This window comes from Capra hircus, chromosome 25 (genome assembly GCF_001704415.2).
Source record: "Capra hircus breed San Clemente chromosome 25, ASM170441v1, whole genome shotgun sequence".
NCBI lineage: Eukaryota > Metazoa > Chordata > Mammalia > Artiodactyla > Bovidae > Capra > Capra hircus.
This window is the reverse complement of record NC_030832.1, coordinates 36,348,491-36,367,647: the sequence shown is the minus strand read 5'-3', so window position 1 is coordinate 36,367,647 and position 19,157 is coordinate 36,348,491. Positions and strand designations below refer to the sequence as shown.

The window sequence follows — 19,157 nt, the reverse complement described above, 5'->3', positions numbered from 1 at the left end:
ATGCCGGGCTGGATAAAGCACAAGCTGGAATTAAGATTGCTGGGAGAAATATCAGTAACCTCAGATATGCAGATGACACCACCCTTATGGCAGAAAGCAAAAAACTAAAGAGCCTCCTGATGAAAGTGAAAGAGGAGAGTGAAAAAGTTGGCTTAAAACTCAACATTCAGAAAATGAAGATCATGGCATCCAGTCCCATCACTTCATGGCAAATAGATGGGGAAACAGTGAGAGACTTTATTTTTGAGGGGCTCCAAAATCACTGTGGATGGTGACTGCAGCCATGAAATTAAAAGATGTTTGCTTCTTGAAAGAAAAGCTATAACCAACCTAAACAGTATATTAAAAAGCAGAGACATTACCAACAAAGGTCCGTCTAGTCAAAGCTATGGTTTTTCCAGTAGTCATGTGTGGATGTGAGAGTTAAGACTATAAAGAAAGCTGAGCGCTGAAGAATTGATGTTTTCGAACTGTGGTGTTGGAGAAAACTCTTGAGATTTTCCTGGACTGCAAAGAAATCCAACCAGTCAGTCCTAAAGGAAAATAGTCCTGAGTATTCATTGGAAGGACTGATGCTGAAGCTGAAGCTCCAGTACTCTGGCCACCTGATGCGAAGAACTGACTTCATTGGAAAAGACCCTGATGCTGGGAAAGATTGAAAGCAGGAGGAGAAGGGGATGAAAGAGGATGAGATGGTTGGATGGCATCACTGATTCGATGGACAGGAGATTGAGTAAGCTCTGGGAGTTGGTGATGGACAGGGAAGCCTGGCGTGCTGCAGTCCATGGGGTCACAAAGAGTGGGACATGACTAAGCTACAGAACTGATCTTTTTCAATAGCATCCAAATGCAAACTATTGTCACTTTGGAGTAGGCAGAGAGACCTTATAAAAATACAATTCTCAGTTTATCTGAAACCCTTTAATAGCTTCTCACTGCTGTTAGAACAAAGGCCAAAACCTTGCAGCAAAGCCCAGAAGGTTCTCTCTAGTCTGGTCTGGCTCCTGCTCTGCATCATCTCTCCTTCACTGCCTCTCCCTGTCTGTACACTAACCCCACAGGCCTCCTTTCAGTTCTGCAACCCCTAGTGGCCACAGGCCCTCTGTACATGCAGTCCTTGCTATCTAGAACATCTCCCCTCCGCCGTGAAATGCCCCCCGCTTTGCTTATATGACTCATTCATTCATCTATGATTTAGTTCACTCAACAGATACTTATTGAACACCTGTTATGTGCCAGGCACTGTTTAAGTATTTGGGATCAGCACTGAATAAAGTTCCTGTTCTCAGAGAACTTGCATTTTAGTGCGGAAAACAGAAAAAAGAATCAAACAAGTAAATAACTAGAAACACAATAATGGCAGGGTGCTGTGAAAACAAGAAAAGCAGGGGAAAGGGACTGTGAGAGAAGAGGATGCTGGTGGAGGAGAGCTCAAAGAAGCCCACCATGGAGAAGTGACACCTGGACAGAGAACTGAAGTAGCCGTGCAGGTGAATGGGGAGAACATTCCAGGGAGACGAAACGGCAAGAGCCAAAGCCTTAAGGAAGGAACACATAAGAGTGGTTTAGAAAATGAGGGCAGAGAGGTAGCCAGGGGCAGATCGTGGGGGTCCTTGTAGACTATGGTAAGGAAACTGGACTTAATGTGACAAGTGATGGGAAGGCATTGGAGGGTTTTGGGCAGCAGAGTGAAATGATCTAGCATAGAGCAATCCCTCCGGTGGCTACTGGGGTGGCCCAGGCAAGAGATAGTGGTGACCTGGTCTATAGCGGCAGCAGTGGAGGTGAAGGCATTCAGGATATGTGGTCAGAAGGTATGGTCAGCAAGAACTGCTGATGGGCTGGATGTGAGAGAGGAGGGTAGGATGACACATAGGTTTGTGCCCTTACTGACCTGGTGAATTCCTACTGACGTCAGTTCTAAGCTCTAAGACTCCTCCTTAGGGAAGGCCTTCCCTGGGATCCAGATTAGGAGGGCTCCTGTTGAGAGGCTGACCACTACCCATCCTGCATTTTCAGAATATAAGACTGAAACCCGCTCATTCTTTTCTTAGTTAGCCCTGTGTTTTTGTGAACCACACGAGTGTTAGTTTGGGTATGGTGATAACATCTTCCAGGAGCCAAAGACTATTCTGCTATTGTCTCTTTTCTTCCCCAGATAAAGGAAGGCTCACATGTGACCTGTGATCCAAAATGACACCAGGAAGGTAAGAGTTCTGTTTGATCCATGAGGAAACTGAGACTCAAAAAGCTTAATTCATCTCCCCAAGGTCACAGAGCTAGAAGTGGAGGAGCTGGGATTTAAACCTGAGTCCTGCTTCAGCATCAGAGACGAGGAGTCAGTTAAAGAATAAACAGACAGACAGGATATGACGACTTTGTAAGTATGCTCCAGTTTTTATCTTTAAAAAATTTAAGTGTAAATTTGTCATTTTTTTTGGTTTTTGTTTCGCACGGTACAGGACTTCCCTTAAGCAGCAGATGAATGAGGAAGGAACAATTCAGATTAATTCAAAATGAAAACAGGCAAAGCAACAGCAATAACCTCCCTCCCCTTTTTTTAGTAAAATACAGTAAAATTAAAAACAAAACCCCCCAAACCACCAACAATGCCCCTGCGATTGTTGTATAACTGACTTCTGTCTCTTGGCAAGTGGCCTGTGTTTTTAGTTCACAGTATGTGTTACTTTGTGTTTCCCCTCATGAGAAACGCTGAGCTGGAAGAAGCACAAGCTGGATTCAAGACTGCCGAGAAATATCAATAACCTCAGATATGCAGATGACACCACCCTTATGGCAGAAAGTGAAGAGGAACTAGAAAGCCTCTTGATGAAAGTGAAAGAGGAGAGTGAAAAAGTTGGCTTAAAGCTCAACATTCAGAAAACAAAAATCATGGCATCTGGTCCCATCACTTCATGGGAAATAGATGGGGAAACAGTGTCAGACTTTATTTTGGGGGCCTCCAAAATCACTGCAGATGGTGATTGCAGCCATGAAATTAAAAGATGCTTACTCCTTGGAAGGAAAGTTATGACGAACCTAGATAGCATATTCAAAAGCAGAGACATTACTTTGCCAACAAAGGTCCATCTAGTCAAGGCTATGGTTTTTCCAGTGGTCATGTATGGATGTGAGAGTTGGACTGTGAAGAAAGCTGAGCACTGAAGAATTGATGCTTTTGAACTGTGGTGTTGGAGAATGAACTGTGGTGTTGGAGAAGACTCTTGAGAGTCCCTTGGACTGCAAGGAGATCCAACCAGTCCATCCTAAAGGAGATCAGTCCTGGGTGTTCATTGGAAGGACTGATGCTGAAGCTGAAACTCCAGTACTTTGGCCACCTCATGCGAAGAGCTGACTCATTGGAAAAGACCCTGATGCTGGGAGGGACTGGGGGCAGGAGGAGAAGCGGAAGAAAGAAGATGAAGATGAGATGGCTGGATGGCATCACTGATTTGATGGACATGAGCTTGGGTAAACTCCGGGAGTTGGTGATGGACAGGGAGGCCTGGTGTGCTGCGATTCATGAGGTCACAGAGTCGGACACGACTGAACGACTGGACTGAACTGATGTATTACTTTCTAATTATACACTTGTGTGATTTGCTGATGAATGCCACCCTCCTGTATTAGACTGGAAGCTACAGGAGGGCAGGGTCTGTCTGCTTTGCTCATCTTATGTCCATAGAGCTCAGAGCCTCTACCAGTAGATACTCAATTTGTACTAATTATTGTTGCATAAATGGTTATTGCAGTTGCTATGATTAACTTTTTGGAAAAGAAACCAGCCAATATATAGTAAGAGCTATATTATTTGACTAGTAATCTACTTCTGTGGAGGAAAAAGTATTCAACAAAAGCCAAAAAGAAAAGAAAAGCAAGGAAAGAAAAGGCATGAAGATATTCATTCCTGCATATCTCTGAAGGTAAACAAACAACTAAATCACCAAGGAATGGTTTTATTAAATGATGTTACCTCAATATTATGTTACATCAATGTAATAATAAATAGCCTTAAAGTCAGTCATCTGGATTGTAGGCTGATAATATTCAAAACAAAACAAAAAAGTATGACCTTCTCAAATTCAGTCCTGTGAGTGGGCAGAAAGGAAACTGACATTTTTTGCTGGTGGAACTAAAACCTAGAACTGGTACTTGGTGGCAGTGGCCCTCCTTTGACGACACCAGAAATTGGAGCCTGTTTCGGACTTCTGCCTTACAGCATCTTGTCAGGTCAGCCCAGGAGAAGTTCTCAGCAAACACCCACCAAACAGAATTCCACTATTATTTTTAAAAAGTTAACAGGAGATCAAACCAGTCAATCCTAAAGGAAATCAACCCTGAATATTCACTGGAAAGACTGATGCTCAAGCTCCAATACTTTGGCCACCTGATGCGAAGAGCCGACTCACTGGAAAAGAGCCTGTTGCTGGGAATGATGGAGGGCAGGAGGGGAAGGGTGACAGAGGATGAGATGATTAGATGGCATCACCGACTCAATGGACATGAGTTTGAGCAAACTCCGGGAGATAGTGAAAGACAGGGAAGTCTGGAGTGCTGCAGTCCACGGGGTCACAAAGAGTCACACGTGACTTAACGACCGAACAACAACAACTTATTATTTGGCTGTGCCCAGTCTTAGTTATGGTATGCAGGATCTAGTTCCCTGACCATGGATTGAACATGGGCCCCCTGGGTGGGCGCGCGGAGTTTTAGTCACTGGACCACCAGGGAAGTCCCAAGCGTTCCACTATTTGTGTTCTAATCTTCAGTGATCAGTCTCCTCTACTTCCCACTTTCATCTACTGTTTAATTAGACAGGAAGTCCTGTCAACTCCCAACTGATTCATCCATCCAACAAAACATTTCTTAAGGGTCTGCTGTGTTCCAGGCACCCTTCTAAGTGCTGGGTAAGAGAAATGAACTAAACAGACGTAAATCCTTCTCCCATGGAAGTCATAAATCCTTCTCCCATGGAAGTCAATCTTAGGGGAAGAGAAAAGACAGCTAACGAATAAATAACATAACTTCAGGCCACCGCTGCCTCCATTCTGTCGTCATACTCTTTAACAGCCTTCACCTGTTTTCCTCTTTCAACCCAGCCTGGCTGCCAGCTGCATTTTAAAGTGCAGATCAGACCCCACATCGCTTGACTAAAATACCGTCTAGACTACTCAGGCCCACTCCAGTACTATTGCCTGGAAAATCCCATGGATGGAGGAGCCTGATAGGCTGCAGTCCATGGGGTCGCTAAGAGTCGGACACGACTGGGCTACTTCACTTTCACTTTCGTGCATTGGAGAAGGAAATGGCAACCCACTCCAGGGTTCTTGCCTGGAGAATCCCAGGGACGGCGGAGCCTGGTGGGCTGCCGTCTATGGGGTCGCACAGAGTCGGACACGACTGAAGCGACTTAGCAGCAGCAGCAGCAGCAGACTACTCAGGACATGGTTGAAATTTCTTATGATGCATCAAAGCCCTTCAGGATCGCCTCTGCTTACCTCTCCAGCTTCGTCTCCAGGCACCCACGCGCCCTGAACACGGAGAGTTTTCATGTCGGCCACCTTTCTTCCACTCGGAATGCTCTCCAATCAGAGCTCTCCATCCACCAAACACCTGAGTCCCTGCGTGGCCGGCAACTAACTCCCAGGCTCAGGGCCGTTACCCTCCGGGGCAGCGCTTATCACCCAGTCCCACAGTCCTTTATGTGGACAGGGACCGTGTCTTGTTTATCTCTCTGCCAAAGGGCAGACACCCCAGAATTGTTCGTGGGGTGAATGAGAGAGTAACGCAGGCATTCTTAAAAAAAAAAAAAAAAAGACGCTAAGAACCTCGGAGACATCTGCACTTCCTGGTAGCGGCTCGGTCGGCCCCGGAGGTAAGGGTGACCCCAGGGTCTGCTCTAGGAGGAAGGCTCGGTGACCCGGAGGACCCGCGAGGACTCGAGCGGGAAGAGCGCGCAGTCTGCGTCTGTGCAGTCTCCGCCCTCTGGAAGGAGGCGGAGCCGAGACGAGCCCTGGGCGGGGCACGGAGGCCCCGCTGGCCAATTAACGTGAGCATCTTCGCGGGGGGGCGGGGCGCGGTGAGACTGAGAGGCAGAAGGGGCGGTGCCGAGGCCTGGGATCCGCGAATCTCAGTTCTCGCTCTTGTGGTCCGGGATGAGCGGGATTCTTCTTAATAATCCTTAAACCAGAGACGCTCTCTATAAATGAAAATTTATCTGTTGCCTCCTTTAGAGTCTGTCTCCCATCTATGTGATGAGGGCGCACACCGTGCCCAGGAATCACCTGGAATCTTACTAAAAGTGCAGAGTTGGTTCAGTAGGTGTTCGGTGAGGCCCGACATGCTGTGTTCCTAATTAGCTCCTAGAGGACATCGATGCTGTGCCTGATCTCTAACACACTTTGAGGAGCAAAGGTGTGAAACAGTGGTTCTTAAAGGTGGTTCCCGGACTAGCAGCTTGGACATCATCTGAGAATTGTTTAGAAATGCACATTATTGAGCCCGGCTCCACACCTGCGTAGCAATCTGGGGTTGGGGCCCGGGAGTCGGTTGTTTTTACAAGCCCTGTGGGTGATTTTGGTGCTCAGTGCTCACTGGACTTTGAGAACCGCTGAATAACAACAAAAAAATTGAGCCTCATTTCTCTACAGACTGTGACTGTGTCAGTTTGCTTTATCTTGTTAAGTTTTTTCAGCCGAAAACTCAGGGTGAAAATACTGATGCCTTCCTAGTGAATTTCTTAGAAGGAAACGTGAGAATGACTTTAAAGCACTTGGCATACATAATAAACATTTTATAACGGTTATCAGAGCCTAGCGAGCTTAGTGTCATTAGTGTGAGAGGACAGAAAAAGACTTTAAAAGGAATGAGGGATGCAGGGAGATCTCATAAGCATATACAGAAGTGATTTTATTCTTGCAGGCCACTAAAGCGGAAAAGTCGGCTGCAATGGTAGCTAACACAACAGTGTTACCTCTCAACCGTGGTGATTATCCATAAAGCCTTTAGTTTCGACAACAAATTAATTCACTTATTTGGAATGCCTCTTTCAGATGAGTGAATTTTAGAGAGCAATAATAGACAAAAAGAAATTTTTTGCTTTGTGTGTGTGTTTCTTTTCCCAAACAACAGATGTGCCTTGAACTATCTAGGTGTGATTTTCCTATTTGTCTGTTCTGGGAATGACATCACCATTTACCATTTTGGTCGCAGGATGTAGAAAGGGGAATAAGGCAAAATCAGAAACAGGTAAGAGAAATTTCTGAATCAGTTTTTATTCAGCAATGAATTCAAGCTGCCAGAAGAACTAGAAAATCTGTCACCCCTGCCTCATACACTGCTCTCATCCAACCATGAGCTGCCAGAGTACTGATTCTAGGAATTCTTTCAGAACTCATTGACCTTCCAGGATGAAGCTGTATACATTACCAAAGATGAATAGAGTTTCTTGGACCAGGGTCAGAGGGCCTCTTTCTAGACTGTCATGCTGCTGCTACACTGGAGTGGGTTGCCATTTCCTTCTCTAATGCATGAAAGTGAAAAATGAAAGTGAAGTCGCTCAATCGTGTGCGACTCAGCGACCCCATGGACTGCAGCCTACCAGGTTCCTCCGTCCATGGGATTTTCCAGGCAAGAGTACTAGAGTGGGGTACCATTGCCTTCTCCAAGACTGTCATGCTAGAGAATTACAAAATGTGGGTTTTGTTGGTAAGGATTATGCCTTGCAGAAAGGAGGCCTTTTGAATTTTTCTTCTAGTGAAGATTTATTGCTCTAATGACCGCAACTCTTAATTTAGCCATTATGTGCATGTAAATTCCATTTTTTTAATGTTATGAAGGGAGGTAAAGTAGCATCATTCCCTATGAAACTAGAAATCAATCACAAGAAAAATATGGGAAAATCACAAAAACGTGGGAATTAAACAACATGCTATATTGGTCAACCAGTGTCATCAAAGAAGTCAAAGGAGATATCAAAACATACCTAGAGACAAATGAAAACAGAAATATAACATACTAAAATTTATGGAGGAGGGGTACTTCCCTGGCAGTTCAGTGGTTAGGATTTGGTGCTTTCCCTATAACCTGGCTTTGGTCCCTGGTTGGGAACTAATAACCTGTAAGCTGTGCGGCCAAAAAATAAAGAAAGCTCAAGTAGTTTAAAAACCAAAATATTTTTTAAAATTTCATAAATTGCTTGACTAAGAAGTAGCCATACTTGTAATAGTTAAAATAGTTTGTTATTCTCCCGTTTTGAAATGAGCTCTGTTTTTCTTAGAATGAAGTTGGTCACTGAATACAACATCCTCTTTGCTCCCTGATAGTCCAGCAGACATCCAACATCCTTGATGCTGGAGGTAGGTGACAATATCTACACTTGGGCTTGAAAGAGTTCCTAAAGTCCACAAAATTGTATGCAGATAAAAAAATGTGTACACACATGTATATATGGTTGGGGGAGGAGATTGGGTTCGTAGTTTTCATCGGACCCTAAAAATAATAAATATAGGAAAGCAAGACATGGGGACCGGGCCCCATAAGACATGGAGGGAGCATAAGGGCCAACTCAGCAGAATCTGTTTTGGTTAAGATGGCAAGGCCTTCTGATTGAAGGCAAGGCCTTCTAACTGTGGATTGCTGCAGCAGAGTCATGGATGTGCTCTATAAACCTGGTTCCTCTCTTGGGCTACATCTCTGCATTGCTCAGCGGTATTTGATGGACTTCCTGTGTGGTCCAGTGGTTGGGAATCTGCCTTCCAATGCAGGCAATGCTGGTTTGATTCTTGGTCGAGGAACTAAGATCCCACGTGCCTCCAGGCAACTGGGCCCATGTCCTGCAACTAAAGAAGCCTTCACGCCACAACGAAGACCCAACACAGCCAAAAAAAAAGCGGGGGGAGGGGATATTTGAGATGAGCAGTAGCTGGGTAACTCTGCTGAAGGTCAGAATTTAATCTGTATTTTTAGGGTGAATTAGGAGGATGCCAGTGTGATGAAAGCTGCATGTTTGTTTTACATCAAACCTTTAGAAAGGACTGAAGACCTTTCCTTTAGCCACTCGCATTTTTTAAGTGAAAGAGCAGGATTAAAGAAATGAAGTAGCAGGATAAAGAATGAACTCGGTCTTCTGGTTCTTGATCCACAGCAGTTTTTCTATGCGCTACTATCTCTTTTAATATGTGGTAGATCAGCTTTTCTAAAAAAGTAATTCTGATGCACAATCATCAGTTTCTGGTAGAAAGTTAGGTAGCTCAATCATTCATGAAGAAGAATGTCTGCGTAAGCTAGATTGCTCAAAGTGTTCTGGTCTCAAAAACATCCCCTCCCACCACTTGGAAGTGTTCAGATGCTAGAAGGGATGTTGCAGAAGGTCAGCTGTGACTAGGAGCTGAACAGAGGCTGCTTCCTCTGAAAAAAATGAGATCATATCAAGCTGTGTACATCTGAGAGCCGAATGTCAAATGTCAAAATTGTTAAGGTATTTTTTAAAACGTTAAGACTTTTACTGACTTAATGGCTGAGACCAGATGAAAGCAGTGGAAGAGCCCAAAGAAACTGGAAGTTTAGATAAATCTGTATGTGCTTGGAAAGTTTTTTTGGTTCAGTGTTGAATTGCCTGAGCTTTATGGACTGAAGGGTGAGCCCCCAAATTCATGTGTTGAAAGCTTAACCTCCAGGCTCAAAGAATAAATGGAGACAAGCTCTTTAAAGAGGTAATTAATTTAAAGTGAGGCCATTAGCCAGTATGGCTGGTGTCCTCAAAAGACAAGGAAGTTAGGACACAGACACACAGGGGGAAGGTTGTGTGAGAACGCAGGGAGAGGACACCCACCAACAATTCAAGACGAGAAGCCTCAGACACCTGTGACCCCTTGATCTTGGACTTCCAGCCTCTAGAACTAGGAGAGAATAAATTATTGTTGTTTAAGGCTCCCCCCTCCTCCCACCTCATTGCGCTCCCCTAGTTTGTGATGCTTTGCTAGGGCAGCCCTAGAAAAATAATACAACGTGCGAGAAAACTCATTTCTTTTTTCCAATCCTACAGAAATATTCTTTACAAAGTCTTGGTAAATGCACAATGCAATCCTCCCTTGGGTTCTGTTCCAGAACTTTCTGGATCAGACTCCCAGGCAAGCCTTATGCCTTCCTGGCCTCTCTGACTGCTTCTGCCATTTGCTCTGAGTCTGGAATGCAGAGAGAGTTTTCCAGATATTGTTGTTCAGACACTAAGTCGTGTCTGACTCTTTGGGATCCCATGGATGGTAGCCCGCCAGGCTTCTCTGTCCATGGAATTTCCCAGGCAAGAATACTGGAGTGGGTTGCCATTTCCTTCTCCAGGGGATCTTCTTGACCCAGGGATTGAATCTGTGTCTCCTGCATTGGCAGGTGGATTCTTTACCACTGAGCCATTGGGAAAGCCCAGTTTTTCAGATACTGGAGCTTAACTCCAAAAGGCACTGAGATAAAAGTCTTTGCATACCTCCTGTGATTGCCAGGGGACTCCTAGCTTGCACCATTCCCATAACCCTACTTGGTATTCTGCTGCGCGGATTTGCAGCATGGGAGATGTCTCTCACTTGGTGAGTCTGGAGGGAGGAGCACAAAGCTGGGCTTCGGTGCCCTTCCTGAAGCAGGTGGGGCGGCAGAGCTCGTGCTCAGTGAGGGGCTAGACTTGGGGGACCTGTGAGCCCCAACACACTTTCCTCCCCTGCTCTGACCAGACCTCAGTCATCCTACTCCCCCTCAACTGGCCCTTCCAGCCCTCCAGGGAGCTCTGGGTGTAGGGAGGGGTCTTTCTTCTGACCACACAGCCTGCAGCCTCACAGGGCTGGTGGGGCAGGAGCCAGGTCCCTGTTGATTCAGATGAAATGCTAATAAAAATGTTTAGCCCTAAGGGCGGGGTAGAGAGATCAACCTCTGTGAACTATTACAGTCTAATAACAGGCACCACGTAATGAGCACGTACTGTGTGCCAGCCTAGAGATAAATTCTCCCTGCATCCTTCCAGCAACTCTCCATGGCAGCTCTTAAATACCCATTTTCCAGATGAGGACACAAACTCAGATGAGAAAACTAAGGCACAGTGAGAATAACTCTGCTAGGTCTCCACAAGCTAGCAAGTAGCAGTCAGGACCCACCACATGCCTGGTACAATGTCAGGTGGGAGAACTACAAAGATAAAGAAAAATCCAGACCCTTCTCATGGGAAAGTCATTGATTTATGAGGGAAAATGGGAAAGAAATTATTGTGATATGATGAGCAGGGTATTCTCATTCAATTATGCTGACAATGAGAGCACGGGGGTGCGGCGGGGAGTCTTGAAGGCAAGACTGCAAAGTTAAAGACAAGTTTTGAAGAAGTGATGGCAGAACTGAGTTTTGAAAGCTGAGGAGTAGCTGGCCAGGCAGAGAAAAGGATGAAACAGAGTGTAGGGCAAAAGCTAAGAATATGTCTTTGGAGTCCTGCCCCTACTTGAATGCTGGTCCAGTACCTAATAGTTGAAAGACCTTGATCAAGTTTCTCAACATCTCTGCCTCTTTTTTAAATCATATTTAAGGTGAAAATAATAATAATAACCAGTTGATACTGTTGTTCTGAAGATCAAATGAAATAATGAGTTCTGCCTAAAAAAAAAAATAAAGTGAAAGTGTTAGTTGCTCAGTTGTGTCCCACTCTTTGCAATCCCATGGACTATAGCCCGCCAGGTTCCTCTGTCCATAGAATTCTCCAAGCAAGAATACTGGAGTGGATTGCTGTTCCCTTCTTCAGGGGATCTTCCCAACCCAGGGTTTGAACCTGGGTCTCCCACATTGCAGGGAGATTCTTTATCATCTGAGCCACCAAGAAAGCCCGAGAAAAAAAAAAAGGTGCTCAATAAATCATAAAGGGTTTCCATAAAGGACTGTTATAGGGGTATGGCAGGGGATGAGGGATGAAGCTAAAAGGCAGCAAGGTCCAGAGAATGCAGGGCCTGTGTGCTAAGTTAAAGGAGCTGGGCCTTCATCCCATGGGCGGTGGGGAACTGTTGAAAGTTTTAAGCAGGAGAATAGCATGATCAGATATATGTCTTAACAGTCTCACTCTAGCAGCACAAGGGAGAATGATACTGAGGGAAAGACCAGGAGATGCTTTGATCTTGGTGAGGCATGATTTAGGGAGGGTCTGGATTAAGCAGGGGATGAAGAATGGATGCCAGGGATATTTGATGATAGGATCACCAGGCCTGCTAAATAGAATGGATGCAAAGAGCTAGGGAGGAGAATGTACAGAGGAAGAAGAGCAAGAGGCCCACGTGCTGGGGATGATAGGCTTAGAGGTCAGGAGGATGTGCTGTGCAGGGTGTGGGGATCTGAGGGGCATCAGCATCAGGATGGGTGAGAAAGCAGTTGCTCCCTTGGACTGGAGAGTGAGGAAAAGGTGAGCTTAGGGAAATACTCAGAAATATTAAATACCCATTTAATATGGGTAAATATTAAATACCCTTCCCTTAAATACCCATTTAAGGGAAGGTTGAAGAATAGCCCAAGAGGTGGGAGGAGAACAAGGAAGATGTATGCCTATGCCAAGGAAAGAGAGTTTTAAGAAGGGCAGAGGACTTCCCTGGAGGTCCCTCCCAGTTCAGGGAGCCCTGTTTTGATCCCTGGTCGGGGAACTAGATCCCTTAGTTGCAACTAAGACCTGGCTCAGCCAAGTAAATAAACTAGTAAAAAGAAGGGAAGGGTCTATATTATCACACGCTGTGGAGAAATGAGATAGGTGACAAACAAATAGGAGAAATGAGATAGGTGGAAGGACACGTGGTTATAGGTTTGTGTATGTATTTATTATAGTTAGTTGATTAATATCATTAATAAGTAATTGAGAAGACCTGCACACAGTTAAGTCCCAGCTGGGAAGGTGGCAGCAGAGGTGAGAGTGGCATACAGGACAGAAATGATTAATAACTTCCACGGCACCTCTGCTATCAACTTGGTCTTTGTCTTGGATCCCTTCCCGCCGTACCTTGGGCTGTCTGCTCCCTGCTGTCAGAAAAGTCTCCATGGCAGACCAGTTCCTGACACAAAGCAGTTTAAGATTTTCTTGGTCCTGTCTCACCTCTCACAGCTATGCGTCTTACACCAGGATCTTCTGGACCTTTGCATGGATGGCTCCCATTGCTGAAAATGCTCGCTTCCCTCTTCAGCCTGTTAACTCATAGACGTCTTCCTAGATTCAGCTCAAGCACCTTCTCCTAGACCCTTTTGGTTTCAGTGAAGTGTCTCTCCTGCGGATTTTGGCAGCCTCTTCTGCTCTCAACCCTCCTGGCTCTTATTGTGTAGAATTATAAACCTATTTCTCCCTTAAAAGTTGTGACTTCTTTGAGGTCGGGGACTAAAGCTCACGTTTATATGTCCCTGACCAAACCCAGTGCCTGATGTATGCCGGCGCACAAGAAATATTTTGTGAATGAAGAAGACACAGACTGCACTCCTTGAGGCTCAATAAGGACAGTAAAGACAATAAAGACAAAGCCTCCAACGGTGCAGTGTGTGCAGTGCTTTGGGAACTCTTCTTAGAAGACATGGGTTTGATCCCTGAGTCGGGAGGATCCCTTGGAGAAGGAAATGGCAATCCACGCCAGTATTCTTGCTGGGAGAATCCTATGGACAGAGGAGCCTGGCAGGTTATTGTCCATGGGGTTTCAAAGAGTTGGATACAACTGAGTGACTAAGCGCTCGCATGCACACACGTATCACAGCTTCTTTATCCATTCATCCATCAAGAGACGCTTTGGTTGTTTCCACGTCTTGGCTGTTGTAAATAATGCTGCAATGAAATGGGGGTGTAGACATATTTTCAGGTTAGTGGGTTGTTTTTTTTTTTTCAGATAAAGAAAGACCCAGAAGTGGAATTGCTGGATAATATGGTAGCTTTCTTTTTAATTTTTTGAGGAACCACCGTACTGTTTTCCATAGTGGCTGCACCATTTACATTCTCCATAACGGTGCATGACTGTTCACTTTTCTCCACATCCTTGCCAGCACTTGTTGTCTCTCATCTTTTTCATCATAACTATTCTGACAGGTGTCAGATAATATCTCATTGTAGTTTTGATTTGCATTTTCCTGATGATTAGTAATATTGAGAGGTTTTTCATGTACCCGTTGGCCATTGTTCCCTTGTTTGGGAAAATGTCTGATCAGGTCCTTTGCCCATTTTTTGATCAGATTGTTTGCTTTTTGCAATTGAGGTGTATAAGTAATTTATATATTTTGGGCATTAACCCCTTATAAGATATATGATTTGCAAATATTTTCTTCCGTTTTGTAGGTTGCCTTTTCATTTTGATAATGATTTCTGTTGTTGTGCAGCAACTTTTTACTTTGATGTAGTCTTGTTTATTTTTGCTCTCACTGCCTTTGCTTTAGTGTGTGAATGAGCTCTTAAAACTGCTTTTGCCCTGAAGCCATTTACCAACTCAGCAGGGAACTGTTATGAAACTGATTACAGTTTCGATTACCTCATGGCTCGAGAGGGACAGAAGTGAAAGTCCAAGGGACATCTAAGGTGAGAGATAAGAAAAAGCCAACTCTCCCTAATCCAACTCAAGATCAGGTTAGCCAGAGGAGATGTAAACCTATGTTCTTTCAACACAGGGGTAAGATTCTTATGAGATGATAAACCAAACCTAGCCCCTCTGAGAAATAGTAGACTAAATTTGCATTTCAGAGATGGTACAAGAAAACTCAAGCAGGAAATTTAGCTGAAAGTGGTTCTGGTTTTGATAGTGCCCCAGATATCTGGCAAAAGGGAATGTTCTATTGGAAAAGTAGGAGAAATCTAGTTTCTTTGCATTCTTGCCAGTATTTGCTATATCAGTACTTTTCATTTTAGTCATTCTAATAGATGTTATTGATATTATTGCATATATGTATTATAATTTTGTATGTTGATCTTGTATCCTGAGATCTTGTTGAAGTCACTATTCTAGAAATTTTTTTTAATTGTTGATTTTTTGAGGTGTTTTTTTTTTTTTGGTAGACAGTCATGTCATCTAAAAATAGGTATAATTTAATTTCTTCTTTTCCAATCTGTACGCTTTTAATTTCCTTTTCTTGCCTTATTGCATTGGTTATGGCTTATAGAATATTGAATAAGAGTGGTGAAAGCAGAAATCTTTGCTTTGTTCCCAGTATGAGGAGGAAAGCATTCAACATTTCACTACTTAGTATAATGTTAACTGTAGGTCTTTAGTAGATGCTACTTTTTGGGTTGAAGAAGTTCCCTTCTATTTCTAGTTTGTGGAGAGGTTATTTTTTCAAATCGTGAATAGGTGTTGAATTTTGTCAAACACTTTTCTACATTGGTTGATATGATCATATGGCTTTTCTTCTTTAGCCTGTTAATGTGGTAGATTAAATTTTTAAAATTGAAGTATAGTTGATTTCAATGTTGTGTTAATTTCTGCTATATATATATATATATATACACACATATATACATATATATACACACATAGATGAAAGTGAAAGCGTTAGTTGCTCAGTCGTGTCCAACTCTCTGCAGCCCCATGGACTGTAGCCCCCGTTTTTGCCTCCGAACATCATTTTCCTACTGTTCCTGCATTGCATCCTTTGCCATAATGAATCTTCACCTTGAATATAACTTTATATGGCATCCTGGGAATCTGTTCAATGAGTAACTAAACTAGTTGTGGGGCACTGAGACAGGAAGCTGCTTTTTTTTTTTAAACTACAAATTCAATTTTTTAAATTGTTAACAAGGTTTTTAAAAAATCTTTTATTTGTGGCTGCACTGGGTCTTTGTTGCTGCACACAGGCTTCCTCTAGTTTGGTGACCGGGGGCTCCTCTCTAGCTGCGGTGCACAGACTCCTCGCTATGGTGGCATCTCTTGTCACGGATCATGGACTCTAGGCCTGTGGGCTTCGGTAGTTGTCTCACACAGGCTTCAGAGTGTGAGCTCAGCAGTTGTGCCGCACAGGCTTAGTGGCTCTGAGGCATGTGGAATCTTCCTGAACCAGGGATTGAACCCATGTTCCCTGCATTGGCAGACAGATTCTTCTCCACTGAGCCACCAGGGAAGTGCAAGAAATATACTTGAAAAAAAAACAAAACTGAAATATAGTTGACATACAACAGTATGTTAGTTTTAGGTGTAAAACATAATGATTCAACATTTAAATATTATAAAAGTGATTACCACGATAAGCCTAGGAACCATCTGTCACTATACAGTTACTGTAGTATTCTTGATTATATTCCTTATGTTATGTATTCCCTCCGTGTGACTATTTTAAAACTGGAAGTTGGTATCTCCTAATCCCCTTCACCTATTTTGCCCAGCCCTGCACCCTCCTCTCTGTGGACAACCACCAGTTTGTTCTCTCTATGGGTCTGTTCCTGTAGGAAGACTGTGTGGATAGGGAATTGCAGAGTTAATGTTAGAGCCCAGGGTTCCTGTCTCCAACTTTCTCTGTTGATAATAAGGTCCAGATATCACTCCCAGGGAGTTCTGTTTCCTTCCATACCGACCTCTCAGCTCTTGCTTAACTGGCTGTTTTATTCTCCACCTAACTTGCTATGTCATGCTTTTCTTCTTCTTCTTTTTTTTTAAACCAAATCCTGTCTTGGGGATCTTTTCCTTATTCTCTTCCAGACCTTCTTACTCCTGGCCCTCTCCTCTCTCTAGGTCAAATCATAACTTGCTCTTTTTAGAGATCCCAGCGTACTAATGTCTAACCCAGTGGTTCTCAACAGGGGGAGATTTGTCCCCCTCAAGGGATACTGGGCAGTGCTTGAAAACATTTTAAAAAATATCCTTTTGGCTACTTGAGTGGCATGTGGGATCCTAGTTCCCCGACCAGGGATCAAACCCATGACCCCCCGCATTGAAAGCTCAGAGTCTTAACCGCTGGACCAGCAGAGAAGTCCCTGGCATTTTTGACTGTCATAACTGTGAGTTACTATTGGCATTTAATGGGAAGAGGCCAGAGGTGCTGTTAAATATCCTACCATGCACAAGTCAGCCCTCCATGAGAGGGAATTATCCAGCCACAGTGTCAGCAGTGCCAAAGTGAAGCAGCCCTACCTTAAGCCTATGCCGGGGAGGCCGCGTCTGAGTCCTGGCCAGCTCTTTATAGTCGGAGCAGTTGTGCCAGGCCAGTCAAGGCTGTGTCGCTTTGGATTTGCGGTGAACGACTTGAGTGACTTGGCAATCCACGGCTTTGTGGGCTACATGGAGGGGAGTGGCTTCCTGCCGCACAGCCAAAGGATAGGGCTTGGAACCTCTTCAGAATTCCACGGAGACTGAATTATAGTTGCCAGGATCTCAGTGTGGGACGTCAAACCCAACAGCCTGGGTGGGTCACAGCCTCGCCCACATGCTGGTCTGAGGCTTCAGTGGAGTGCTGGAGTGACAGGCGTCATGATGATGGTGGGGATGGTTTCTTTCCCCGCATACTGGCAGTCTACTGCTTGTCCAGCATCGGCTCCCTGGTGCTTATGTTTTTACTGCTGGGTTTTGTGGCTGTGATTCTCGTGTGTGTGCTTTGCAAATGACCTGGTTCGGTACAACTTGGATGAGATGATGACTGACCAGGGTGACGATGGCTGGAGAACTGTCTATACAGATGTCTTCCGCTTTCCTCCACACTGTGGTCGGCTCTGTGCTGAGTTTGGCGTGGGTGCCCAGAAGTGTGGGGCATTGATTTCCCGATCTTGGCCCTGGTGAAATGATAAGAATTTTCTAATTAAAAGTTTTGGCTCTACTGGGTCTTCATTGCTTTCTGCGGGCCTTCTATAGTTGCGGCGAGCGAGGGCTACTCTCTAACGGCTGTATGCTGGGCTTCTCATTGCAGTGGCTTCGCTTTCAGAGCACGGATTCTAGGGTGCCTGGGCTTCAGTAGCTGTTGTACACAAGATTAATTGTTCCTCAACGTGTGGAATCTTCCCAGACCACAGATCAAACCTGTGTCCCCTGCGTTGGCAGGCAGGTTCTTTGTTGTCGTTATTTTATTTACTTTGGCAGGCAGATTCTTAACCACTGGACCACCAGGGTAGACCGGTGATGAGAATTAATCAGGAATTTCTCTCAAGGAGTAGAAGTAAGTAGGTAGGTTGTTCAGAAAAGATTTGTGGATCTTCTTTTCCACACAAGGTGAACGGCAGCCCTAAGACCATCACTCCAGTGCTGACAAGTGTTATTTTATTTTAGGTTTTCTCTACCAAAGAACTGAGTGAGACCATTTTGCTGGAATCCTGGCTCTGGGAGAACTGGGCTAATTCTTCTGAAATTGCTGGAAGCGGGACATGTGACCTAACAAACTTTCCACTACTACCCTGCAGGCATTCTGACCAGGGTGCTGTATGGCTTGTTGTGTGTATCGTCAGGGGGCCATTAGCTTGACACCATCTAGTTGTAGGTCCCAATCTGCTGCTTCTCTGGCTACACATTCAGCCATCTCTTTTGGCAGATGGTAGGCCAGCGTTGGATGTGGTTCCTCAATCTCCCCATTCATCAGTCTCTTCTCTGATGAGGATTTCTGGTTCCCTGGTGGGTAGGCCTTGACATAGGAACTTAGAAACATCATAGAGCCTGGAAGAGAGTCAGTGTGAGTCTTCCTGCCTGGATCCTCACATGCCTGCTGGTTTGTCCAGGATCCACCATCCATCCAGTATCTTGTTCTTTTATTAAAAAAAAAAAAGTTTTTGGCCATGCTGCATGGCATATGGGGTTGAACCCATGCCCTCTACAGTGCAAGAGTGGAGTCTTAACCCCTGGATTGTCAAGGAAGTCCCCAATGTTTTATTCTTTATTTAAAAAAAAAATTTATGTCTATCTATTTATTTGACTGTGCCAGGTCTTAGTTGGGGCACGTGGGATCTTTTTTTTTAGTTGTGGCATGCAAACTCTTGCTGCAGCATGTGGGATCTAGTTTCCTGACCAGGGATGGAACCCATGTCCCCTACACTGCAAGGTGAATTCTTAACCACTGGACCACCAAGGAAGTCCCTCCCTAGCTTCTTTTTAAATAAATTTTTAAATAACAGTTGTAGGTTTATAGAAAAGTTACAAAGAGAATTCCCATATACCCACACGTAGTTTCCCCTATTATTTTTTATGGTACACTTGTCATGTTAATGAAACAATGTGCTG

At 44.4% G+C, this 19,157-nt stretch overlaps 1 long non-coding RNA gene across 1 annotated transcript; it reads left to right on the top strand.

The window, feature by feature from the left end:
• On the top strand, positions 755 to 18,671 carry LOC108633903. Its single transcript, XR_001917273.1, has 3 exons — positions 755 to 2,380; positions 8,279 to 8,357; positions 18,216 to 18,671. It is a non-coding gene; the product is annotated as an uncharacterized LOC108633903 (long non-coding RNA).